Below are 13,613 nucleotides of genomic sequence, written 5' to 3'. Positions count from 1 at the left end.
GGCTCCAACTTTCCACTGTCATTTTTATTCTCTTTTATATTCAATCGGTTTTTATATTCCCCAGCGTTTTTATTCTACGTATCTTCTTAGTTCGTGTAGCAACTAAAAAGCCTACATAAAATGACCCCCAGTCACTGAAACTACTACAATGATTTAGTGGGATGGCTGTATCTAGCGCTTTGTCGAAAGTCACGCGATGTAAACATACGTATATACATCGCAAGCTAAGACGAATATACTGTAATAGTTGTAAATTTTGGTGGTCGAGAAAACGTCGTACGAGAGTGTTCGAAAACGTATTAACCTTATAGACAGTGAGAGAGAGAGAAGACGTCAGACAGACAGACAGCCAAGCCAGCCAGCAGCCAGCAGCCAGCCAGACAGACAGACAGTCAGGCAGTCCGAGGCCACAACCGCAGCCAGTTCAAGCCAGCCAGACAGACAGACAGACAGTCAGCCAGCCAGCCAGCCAGCCAGGCAGACAGACAGACAGACAGTCTGCCAGCCAGCCAGACAGACAGACGACGTCGTTCAGGGAGCCAACCGACGCGAGACGAGACAGAGTTGACGACAAAGACGCTGCGAATCGATGTTAATTACTAGCCATAACCACTCGTCGATCGTGTTAATCCGTAATTAAGATTGTCGGGTATTAGCGTAGCGCTCACTTCTATCGAGTTTAATGAGCTGGGTTCGGTTCTCATCAGCGGCAACCTAGCAAGCTCAGAGAAGATGCTTCGTCGCCATGGCTACCCTGCCAGAAGCCATCATCCATGTCACCTGAGCGTCAACTTAAAATCCTTCCCACCCGGGATATTTCACTGCATTTTCGTCAACACTGTGTTGCCATGGTAATAGAAATAAGCGAAATATAGACGTGTAGGGGTAGAAACAGCTAGGGCTAACATACGGAACCCGCGCGTAGCAAATATACACACACGCGTGTTTATCGCTATTCGACAGAGGAAGCGCTCTTGTGTTGTATCGAGGTCAATATTTATCGACATTAATCGGTATTTCGCATTTGACACGAGAGAGAGAGGAGAGAGGGAGGAGAAGAGAGAGAGAGAGAGAGAGAGAGAACGGAATAAAGAAGAAAGATAGAGAGACAGGCAGACAGACAGGCAGACAGACAGCAGACAGACAGCACACACACACACACCACACAACACACACACACACAACCACACGCGCGGCGCGGCCGACATGCGTTTAAAAGAGAGACATTGCGCCATGGAGGCGAGAGAGCTTTATCTTGACATGGCTGCGAGCCTACTGGCAGGTAGTGGTACCGATGCCGGAAACGGAGCGAGTCATTGGCGAATATAGAGACGAGACGAGACGTAAACTTTGTTCCCCGTAAACGCACGCGAACGTGAGGTTTCGCGCCTCTCTGTTTTTTTAGTGTTTATTGACAACAGCTTCTCCTTCTTGTTTTACAGCGCTACTCTCGTTTTTTTGCTTTTCTCTTTCCTCCTGTCATGTGCGAATCGAATCGCGTGATAGCTTTAGCGAATACAGAGTGCTGTTTGCACGTGGACGACAATTCTGGATGTGGTGCGTGTGCTGAAGCAATGGAATGAAATCAAGGGCCTGGATGTAAGGATGCGATACATATAGCTGGCTGAATGTAATGGATAAGATATATCGAATGGCTGATAGATGATAAATAGCGTGGATAGCTCCGCGTGTCGCTGTGCATGATGGATATGATCCGTAAGCTATTTTATGTTATTTATTTTAATCGAAATGCGAACGGAGAGAAAATATATGAGCAGAAAGAGGAGGAGAGAATGAGACGGAGACTGAGGAGAGAGAGAAAGGAGGACGCGATTAGGAACAGACTTCTCTCAAGAACACTGGGCTCGGTTCGTCGGCAGAGTGGTTAAGAGTGAGTGTGTGTGTGTGAGTGCATTCACGCCACGGTGGCTGGTTTCTCCGCTCTCGCTGTGGTGTGTGTGGTTGTGTGTGATGTTTGACACGTGCTGGCTGTTCGTTGTGTCGTCTGGAGGAGAAGAGAGAGGGGGGGTGGGAGAACTCCCTTCACCCGTACGATCCCCATCAGAAAAGAAAGAGAAGCGTACTAGATTCACAATCTAAACACTATCCAGTCACACGGGCTCAATCGACGGGTAGAGATTCCGGGATGGATAGAAGACAATAATCACCCTCCCACCAGCATGGTATACACGCAAGGCTAATTCCCAGCCGGCACTCTAGGGTAGCGGGTGGCTCCGTTTACCTTTTTATAATTTTTTTTTTACTTAACAGTGAAACTAACAATAAGCAATATTCTGACAAAAACAGTTTGAACGATTCTATGATTTTGTGTAGTCAAAGCTTCTGGATATACCATTGTAATGAAATTGCGCCAATTTATTATGAATATGCCTCTCTGGTTTTGCAAGCCTTGTCTCGCCTTTTAAATTCACAATTGGTGACATCTGTCACGTGTCTCTCTTATCATTATGATTCGCTTTTTATCAAAATAATACATGAAAACTAAACTAAACTAAATACATAGATCAATAAACTAAACCCGTCAATATAGCACGGTATCATTTCAGGGTCACTTTCATAGTAAAATAATGAGCAAATCTTTAAAAGTAAATATTTCTCCAAACGTATGGATATTACCTCATTTTAACCAAATTAGTTGGTCAATTTGACAGAGTTATACATCAGTAAAGTCACCATAGATGACATTATCAAAAAGATGAATAGCACCTGATTTTAGATTTCCTACACAGGTCCCTATTATCTAATTCTGATTATATCCGAAGATGAATAGCACCTGATTTTAACAAACTTAATTCTATATTAATAATAATTCTAATTATTCTATATCTCTTAATTCCATGTTATACATTATATCAAAAGTAGATAATAGGAATTATCTACTTTCCTATTACATTTCCTACACAGGTCCCTATTATCTACTTCTGATTATATACGAATGTATACACAGACAAATTACAATTTAAAAAATACGAATGCACGAAAATGAACCACTAAAAGTATGTGTTGTGCTGCTTTTGACACTCAACTGACAACTAAGTACATAATAAAAAAAAGTATAAATCTGGCATAGTTTAACCTGGTATTAACAACGTTTTGGCTTTTGTCCGCTAGATGGCTACATTCGTGGGAATTCGGCTGTTCTACTTTTCTGACATCACCCCACTGCTAAAATTATCGCCAGTATTATTTAAGGCTAATTTATCGCCATTATATTTACAAATATGGGAGGATGTAATAAATATGGATAAGCCTATGTTGGTGTCCGGTTGTAGCACACGGGTTATACACTGAGATCGGTGGCGTGGGCTTGATGCTCACCGCGGCGAAGATTACCGCGTCAGAAAATCGGCCTCTCCTTTCTTATATAATATAGATATATATATCAAGAGTACAATAATAGAAAGGATAGATAGAGAGAATTTTCTATTATGGTACTATATATATATATATATCCGCGTAGTAATAGAGCCGATAAGTGCAAAAACAGCCATCGTACGTGCATCACACGCATGTGCCTGCCGTGGCCTGTTAGAAAAAAATGTCGCAGACACATGCGGTACTCACGCTGAGGGCGTGACGGGCTCGCAGCTATGATTACTGCAGGAGTCGGAACATCTTAATGAGTGCCGTGACCTCGCAGGCAGGTAGGCACGCACGCAAAAATAAGCACACATACACACACGCACACACGTACGCACGCACGCACACACGCACGCACGCACACACACACACACACACACACACACACACACACACGCACGCGCACACACACGCACGCACGCACCTACACACATGCACCAGAGATACTGAGGAAAAAGAGAAGAGAGGGATAGGAAATCGAAACGGGAGAGGTAAGAGAAAAAGAGAGAGGACGAATATAATGCGTAGACAGCCAGCGACTATAGCTTTAACTCGGATGTGATTGCATTTCATTGCCGGACGTGCGGCATTCATCTCTCCGATCGCCACGAGATTATAGACAACAAGAACGACTCCGCGCATAATACTACAAGCTACCGATCAACGCAGGGCTTCATCTGTTGCTGCGATGCTCATCTCTCTCTCTCTCTCTCTTTCTCTCTCTCTCTCTCTCTCTCTCTCTCTCTCTCTATCTATCTTGTGTATGTTCCCACTATCTTACTCGCCTTCTCTCACAGCTCTGACTTTCTATCTCGTGTATGTTCCCTTCCTTCCACCTTCTCAATTACCGTCTTTTTTTTCTCTATCTCCTCCTCATCCTCCTACTCCTCCTATCGCGCACAATTTCTTTCTCGTTCTCTCTCTCTCTTACTGCTACTTGCATACAGAGGTTGCCTCTTTTTGTGCACGCTACAGCAGCGCCGTGCGTGTGCTTGCGGGAGGCTGCGAGCGGGCATCCACTTCCTCATCCCCAGAGCTGATTGCCGGCGGATGCACGCAAGCACTGTCTCGGTCTGGAGGGGTATTACGAATACGTTACGGCGCTTCAAAGTAGCGCCAGCGCAGCAAGCGGCGCCGAATTCGATTCCGCGAATCGAGTTTTCTCTTAATTTGAGCGGAGACGCGAGAGATGGGCGTTTCTTTCTGATCGCAGCGCCCGCGGAGCGAATTTATAGAGCTGCGCTTATGGCGAGATAGAAATAGAGTGGCCGCGTGAGAGAGTGGGAGAGAGAAGGGTGGGTATAGGAGGGGGATTGAGTAGAAAGTGTGGTGAGGAGTAAATAAATTGGGAGAGAGAGATGGAAAGGAGAAGAGAGGTAGCGAGGGGAGGAGTAAGAAAAGACAAGAAAACGAAAAAGAAACAAGAGATTAGAGTTGCGAGAGAGAGAGAGAGAGAGAGAGAGAGAGAGAGAGAGAGAGAGAGAGAGAATATGGTCGTACGTCAAGTAGGCACGTCAGTGTGACGTCATGGCTGATCCACGAGCACCATAGACCGAATCACGTGCCACGCCCCCGCGCAGAACGCCACCCCCACGCCCCGCACCCACCCAATGCCAAATTATGCATGGACATGCCATAATACATTATTCCATGACGCTAAATAGCCGAGCTAGTACGCGGCGGCGCGTTACTTCTGAAGGTCGTTGGGTCTCGCAATACGCATCTGTTTATTTATTTATTTATTTTTTATTTTTTATATTTATCTTATCCATTTAACTATTTTTGTCCCAAGTTAACGAACTCAAATATTTACATGATTTATTTACAATTTTTTATTACATTATTATTATTTTTAATTAAATTAAATTTAATTAGGGTTAGGGTTAGGGAGTAGGACGTAGCACGCAACCACCAGCACCATCAGCAGGCTGTATGCATTCAGCCGAGTTCATTCAGTCAATATACGTCAAGACCATACTTTGCAACATGGAAACATATGCCGACCGTGTTTTCGCATTGCAAGTGGTAATAGCGCCATCTAGTGCCGGTGAATCCAATTTTCGTCAGGGAATCTTTTACGAGCGAATTGCTTTGCGGTCGCTACTGTTGCTCGGACGTAGTGATATTAAAGGCTAGAAGACTATAACCCTTGCTCTACTTGTGCGGGCTGTATATGGTTCACTTAAATAAAACGCGATCTCTCTCTGATTACTCTCACTAGATCTGTCTCACATCATTTTCTGTACTCTATCATGGCCTCCCCCCCTCTCTCTCTCTCTCTCTCTCTCTCTCTCTCTATATATATATATATATATATTATATTATATATTCCTCACGCTCATGGCTATCCAGCTTCCGCTCTCTTAGGGTCTCTTTTATATATATATATATTCCATGTATTTAATCATTTCTCACACACTCCCATGTCATTCCTTCTCTAGAGCGCCATCTCATATAATCTCATCAGCACTCCTCCCCCGCCCCCCGCCCCTTTCCCTCTCCGTCCGCTCTCCTTCTTTCTCTCTCTCTCTCTCTCTCTCTCTCTCTCTCTCTCTCTCTCTCTCTCTCATTTTTATCGCTATCGCGCAGGAACTTGAACTGTCATCGGCGCACTTACGGATGTACTTTTCATTTCACAAACGAGATCAATCTGGCTGCACGGGGAGACGATTTCCGATATTTTCCAGGCTCAATGTGCATCGGCGATGTAGGTACAGCTGTAAATTATCCATAACGAGCTACGTTTAGTAAGGGCCCATGCAGTTTAGACTGTCGCTTGTGTCGCTCGGCTGTTCAGTTAAAGCGTTGACCTTGCAGAGAGGCGATCCATCTAGCCACATCTCATGGCTCGGTACGGCTATTTCTTTCGCAGATCAGCGATAGCAAACCTAGTGGCGTGAAGGATGACGTGTCCCTCTACAGGTTTCAGGTTACGTGTTGCGGGTGCGTGCGCTGCCGCGGTGATTTTTACGTATGCAATTGTGAGCCTAGCTTCATATGAGGAAGAGGGGAGGGAGAGAGGCAATATGATAGCGAGAAGGAGCGAGAGCGACATCGAGTGTAGCAAGAAGGAAACGAGAACCGAGAGCGAGCGCCGTTAAGCATATAGACAGATAGATAAGTAGATAGATAGATAGATAGATGGATCGATAGATATCAGATAGATGAGATAGATAGGATAGATAGACTAAGCATAGCATAATAGATACGATAGAATAAGAAAAAAAAGATAGATCTAGATAGATAGATAGTGTGATGATAGATAAATGATACGATAGATAGTAGATAAGATACGATAGTAATAGATAGATAGATACTGATAGATGATGATAATGATAGATAGATAGATTAGAAGCATAGTCAGTGAATATATAGATATGATAGACTAGTATGATAGATAGATAGATAGACTAGATAGATTAGATAGATGAGATAGATCAGATAGATAAGATAGATAGATAAAAAAGATTCTAAACAAAATAGATTAGATAGATAGATAGCATAGAATAGAGAGAGAGATAGATAGATAGATAGATAGATAGATAATGATAGAATGATATATAGATTACGATAGATAATGTTAGAGGTAGATAAATAGATATGATAGATAGATGAGATACAAGAGATAGATAGATATAGATAGACATAGTCAGGTAGTGGATAGATAGATAGATACGATTAAAAAAAGATAACATAGATAGATAGAAAAGATAGATAGATAGTAGAGTAGAGATAGATAGACTAGATAGATTAGAATAAGATGATAGATAGATAGATAGAATATTAGACAGACAGACAGACGAGACAGACAGACTATATGATAGACTAGATAGATAATACGATGATAGATAGATAGATAGATAGATAGATACGATAGATAGGATAGATAGATAAGATAGATAGATCAGATAGATAGATAGATAGCATACGATAGATAGATAGTAATGATCAGATAGATAGATATTATATATATATATAGGCTATAGATAGATCTAGATAGATTATTGATTAGATAGATAGATAGATAGATAGATAGATAGATAGATAGATAGATAGATAGATAGATAGATAATAGATAGACAGATAGATAGCATAGATGATAGCTAGACTAGCTAGCTAGCTAGATAGATAGATCAGTAGATAGAATAGAAGATAAATAGATAAATAGATAGAGAGAGTAGACTAGATAGCATAGATTAACACAATAGCATAGATAGATAGACTAGAGAGAGACACACAACAACTAAAAGCGGGGTGGGAGAATGAAAATAGACACCGCGGCAGAGCGGAGCAGCAAACGCAGTGCAGCAATCGTTACATAGACAGCGCGGTATCCATTAGCATTAGCGCTACACTGCTTGTAGCCGATTACTGGGCCATTACGCGGCCGAGCGTTTTCTGCCGGCCGACTAATCATGATTAACGCACACCGCAGACAAAACAGCACCGCGGAAAAATCTTGCCTTGCCGTTGTCCTGAATTTCACACTTTGCGCTGCGAATAAGCCGTTGCCAGAGAGAAGATGAGTATTTTGAAAGGCGGCCGAGTACAGGATACACGCGTGTACGTGTGTAGTGCATGTCAGTGTTGTGTGTGTGGATGTGTGTGTGTGTGTTGGTCAGTGCGTGTGTGTGTGTGTTCTGTGGTGTGTGTGTGTGTGTGTGTGACATTTCTCGCTAATGCGTCATCGGTTAGTGAGGAAAATGCGTGATATATTTGAACAGGTGCGCGCGGGGTTAACGTGTGAAAACACGTCGAAGGCTTCATCAGTCTCTACGTCCCCCCCCCCCTCCCCCCCCCCTCTGACAATTTGCGCGTCGGCGAAGGTTAACGAGGATAATGTTTCAAAAGCTAACCTTGGCCTTAAGGACTGACGATCTTGCATTACCAGGTGCTGCGGCTACGTGTAAAACTAATAAACTAATAAACAAAAAATGCTTAACCTTTTCAACTTTGCTCTAAAACTTACAAATACGCATCTCGACCATTATCTAATTACTAATTGACTACTTGCCAATAACTACTGCCAGCTCTAATGAATTTTCATATATGGCAACTGTACGTAATCTAGTAGTTAAGTTATTGTTTTAAAGAATTAGACCTCATCATGATCACTTTGCTTCCTTTGGCGGGTTTTTAAGTAGCAATTAAGATTTAATAATGTCATCCTCTTCAATAACATTTCAACATTTTGTTGATCATGTGTACGTTTTAAATTGTGATGTCTGCCATACCAGTGTAGTTTATGTATTACTTCATATTTTGATGCTCTTGGAGTTTAGGTGTTTGTTAAAGTTTTGTTATGCCGTAAGCTATTGGACTTATCATAGCTGTTCTTCTTGCGTACCTCATCACTTTAATCTTTCAATATGTTCCCAACCATGTATCCACTATAACAGCCATCAATATTGTACTAGACTCGGAGAGCACAGACCTCCGGCCAAGGCAGCTTGAATTCTCTCATGTGAAATTTTTTTATTAATTAACTAATTAATTAAGCTGAAAAAAAATTAATTAATCTTATTAAATAATTAATGGATCCGGATCAACCAGCCGAAAATGTAATCAATCTATGTTACGCCCATTTCTGACCTACTTGAAAATTTTTATAATTAATAATTAGTTAATTAATGTATATTGGATCGCGGATGCATCACAAAATCTCCATCATATCTAACAGTTAACCCAATTTTGACGTTATCTGAAAATTTTTATGACAATCGCCGTCATAAACTTTTGCAGTTAGGCTTAACCTGTATTGATAGCAGGCGGTTCCGGCGCGGGCGGCGGCGGCCCCGTGGCGGGCGCTAATCAGCCAATCACGCCGAGCGTTACACAAACCTCACCAAATGCAAGCACTCAAACACACGCCGGTCGAAACTACTAACTCCGCAGAGCCCCTGCGCGGAGGGTAATATTATCAACATTAAGGCAGTTGACTGAATCGAAAACCTTCCACCAGTCGAACTCGCCCTCCTAACCGCAAATTATAAATAAATATAACCAGAATTATTTATGTAATGGCCTATATTGTACCATGCGTGAATACAACATTTTTTGAATTGAATTGAATTAAATTGAAATTGAATGAATTGAATTGAATTGTACGTTCTAGTCGAGCAAACATGGGCAAATTATCGATCTGTGTGCGTGCCGGCAAATCGTTGCGTAATCTATGTAATGTCGCCTGCAAAGCATACCGTTAAAACAAGCGGGCGCATGCGCAAGCTCTGTCAGTCATTCAGCGGGCGGGTCTGGTACAAACCGAGAGTGCCTGAGAGTACCCAAATGCTAGATCGTATCCCTTTAACGGTTAGATCTAGATTTGGACTGAACCTTGCTAATCAGGAGTAGAAACAGTGCATGTTTGTGAGAAACACCTGCGATATGCGATACGATACGATGTGATACGATGAGATACGATGCGATACGAGGTGCGATAAACGCGCCACTGTGCACGGGACGAGCGGCGCACGCGCCGCGCGCATGCCCGGCACAGCCAGCGCACGCATTGCACACCACATACACATCACACACACACAGACACACACACACACACAATAACTACGCAACATAACGCACATACACGCGCCCACGGCACACGACGCACCACACGCCCTGCATGACACAGCCACACATTCACATATCATCTAATCGTACATCTCTTTCGTGATTCCATCAGTGGGCGCCGTATCATTCTTTTCGCCGCTACCTTGAGGTGTTGGTGTGTGTGGTGGTGTGGTGTGTGGTGTGTGTGCGTGAGTGTGTGTATGTTTGTGTGCTGTGTGTGTATTGTGTGTCGTGGAGTGTGTGTGTATGTGTGTGTGTGGATGGTATGTGGGTGGTGTGTGTGTGTGTGTGTGTGGTAGTGTGTGTGCTGTGTGTGTGTGTGTGTGCTGTGTGTGTGTGTAGTGTGTGTGGTGTTACGTGAAGCGCGCAACGCGCGCATTAACGGTACCCACCAATGGAATCTAATTTTCCATAGGCGCCATACTTACGAAAAAATTATCTCCATATACAGCCAAGATAGTTGCAAGTGACACCATATATGTTCATTAACAAAAAAATTCTTCCATAATTTTCTTGTAAAGCACATTTTTCCAACACACACATCGAAATGGCAATTTGCAATCGGAATTTGCACAAAAAAGTAGGCTTTCTTTTGAAAATTCTCTCGGCCGCACCAGCAACAGCACTCTCGGACAGCCGTTTACACTGACGATTCAGAAAAGATTCTAGTTTCTGAAAGTAATCAAATTGCAAAGATTCTAACCCTTTCTAATGAGAAATACAAAATTCAAGCGCGCACAGCATTACACTAAACATACGATCTTCAACCTATCACCCCTTGTCGGCCAGTCGCTCAATTGCTTGCATGTTGCCCAGTCGTGGTACCTACCGGGCATGCACTAGTGCTTCTGGCTGCCAGCCGCCTTGCCCCTCCGTTCCGCGCATGTGTATGGGCGTACGGGTCGTGTGTGCGTGATATGTGCTGTGCGTAGCGTGCATGCGTGCAAATGTGGCTCGCGTGAGTACGAGTCTGCGTGCTTCGGCGCGGCGTGCAGTGCGTGAGGTTGCTCGGCGTGCGTAGGTGGCCGTGCGTGTGGGGGCGTGCGCGCGTAGCGTTTCATGCCCGTGTGGTATTCATATCACCCCCCCCCCCCCCGCCCCCCCTCCCCCCCACGTACCTGTAAGCGGCATCTGCAAGTTCTGACACTCTTACCGGACCAACCACCCGAACACAGCACCTAGATTATAGAGCTCTGACGACGATGAAAAGTGAGGGTAGTGACGGGTGACGACAGAGGATCGGGGAGATGAATAGACAGTGAGGTGGTCGGGTGATGGCGACAGCTGTGTTGTTGACGATGACGACGAGCGCAGTGGTTGACGCTGACGACGAGTGCGGTAATGGTCGTGACGCGATGACCGACCAGCGCAGTAGGCACATGACGAGCAGTGCGGTAGTCAATGATGACGACAGTGCCGGTCCGGTGACCAATGACGAAGTGCGGTGATTGACGATGACGAGATGCAATATCATAATATGACTGACATGCCGGGTGATGAAGATCGATGACAGACTGGTCGGTTTACGCATGACGACAGTGGATGACGACGAGAGATTGGATACGGCGACACTGCGGCCGTGACAACGATGACGATGACGACGGAACGTGCTGGTGATAACGGAATGACGATGGACGACCGACAATGCGCTGACAACAGATGGACGATGACGACGGCCGTGTGGCACTGTGACGACAACTGTGCGGATGTGTATTGATATTTTCATCAGCGTACGCGTCCAGGCGCTAAAATAGAAATATTACGAATGTTTTTTTCCGTAAAGCATTTGCCGCCCGCTGCGACACTATCAGCAAGATGTATGCCATGGCATACGGAATGTGGAATGTTCGTCGGCGGTTAAAGTGTCGTAAGAGAATGAAAACAGATCGCCCGCGCTTATCATAGACTAGCTCGGCTCACCTGTGTGACTAGCTCACCTGTGTGATCAGCGCACTTGTCTGACTAGCTTACCTGTGTGATCAGCGCACCTGTGTGACTTTCTCACCTGTGTGACTAGCGCACGTGTGTGATTAGCGCACCTGTGTGATTAAGCGTCACCTGTGTGACCTAGCCGCACGCTGTGTTGATCAGGCGCACCTGGTGTGATCAGGCACCTGTGAGGCTGTGTTGACTAGCTTGCACCACTGGTGTGACTAGGCTCACCTGGTGTGACTAGCTCACATTCTGGTGTGATAGCTCACCTGTGTGACTAGCTCACCTGTGTGACTAGCTCACCTGTGTGATCAGCGCACCTGTGTGACTAGCTCACCTGTGTGACTAGCGCACCCTGTGTGACTAGCTCACCTGTGTGATCAGCGGCAGCCTGTTGATCAAGCGCACGTGGGACTGTGTGACTTTCTCACCTGTGTGACTAGCGCACCTGTGTGACTAGCTCACCTGTGTGACTAGCGCACCTGTGTGACTAACTCACCTGTGTGATTAACTCACATGTGTGACTAGCGCACCTGTGTGATCAGCGCACCTGTGTGACTAGCTTACCTGTGTGATCAGCGCACCTGTGTGATCAGCGCACCTGTGTGACTTTCTCACCTGTGTGACTAACTCACCTGTGTGACTTTCTCACCTGTGTGATCAGCGCACCTGTGTGACTTTCTCACCTGTGTGACTAGCTCACCTGTGTGACTAGCGCACCTGTGTGATTAACTCACCTGTATGATTAGCGCACCTGTGTGACTAGCTCACATGTGTGACTAACTCACCTGTATGATTAGCTCACCTGTGTGACTAGCGCACCTGTGGGACTTTCTCACCTGTGTGACTAGCGCACGTGTGTTACTAATTTATGTTAGCTGCTATCATGACGACTTACCGGGCCCCAGCCCCCACCCACCTGCCCGGGCGTCTCAATGTCACGAACCTCGGTCTTTCTCTGTTCTCGTAAAACATCTGTGGAATCAATAAACTCGGTATTCGGCGCTGCAGAATCTCATAAAGTCGATATTCAAAGCTACGAAATCTAATAAAGTCGCGCTGTTCAAAGCTGCTTTCGGATCAATCGTGGGTGATCACGTGATCGCCGCGCGTGTCACGCCAAAGTCACGCGGGATTCATAGGGATCAAGTAACGAGCGTTTTACGTCGAAAAAGCTCTGCCGAGATTACGTTTTCTGAAAGGACGGCTTGATCGGAACCTGTGCTAATATTTGAACTCGCTCGCCACGACGGTATGTCGGTCATTTGCCTCTACAGAATCACTCGTGTCTGTGTCATACAGCCTGCTATTGGGGAAAACAAAGTTAGAAAAATATTGATATAGCAATTGTTGTGCGACAGGAGATTATTTTTTATTAAAAGAGATCGTGCAATTTAACGTTAGTGATCAGGCTTGCAGCGTTTAGGACCCGCCCTTCATAGGCCCCATTCCAAAATCACATTTCGCATTCACATTTCCTATCACTCTCGTCTCTTTCATATTCCTCTCTTTCTACTCTTTATGTCTTGTCTCTCTCTTCTTTCTCCTCTCTCCTCCGAAGAAATCGTCTCTCTGCTGCTCTGCTCTCTCGTCTCGTCTTCTCTCTCTCTCTCCCTTCGTCACCTCTCCTCTCTCTCGTCTCTCCGTCCCGTTCCTTGACATGGTCTGTGTTCTCGGGTCATCGGTTCTCCTTGCTCTACCCTCATCTCTCTCATCTCTCTCTCGCAACT

Source organism: Priapulus caudatus, unplaced genomic scaffold (genome assembly GCF_000485595.1).
Source record: "Priapulus caudatus unplaced genomic scaffold, Priapulus_caudatus-5.0.1 Scaffold197, whole genome shotgun sequence".
Classification (NCBI taxonomy): domain Eukaryota; kingdom Metazoa; phylum Priapulida; class Priapulimorpha; order Priapulimorphida; family Priapulidae; genus Priapulus; species Priapulus caudatus.
This window is presented reverse-complemented; position numbering follows the sequence as displayed.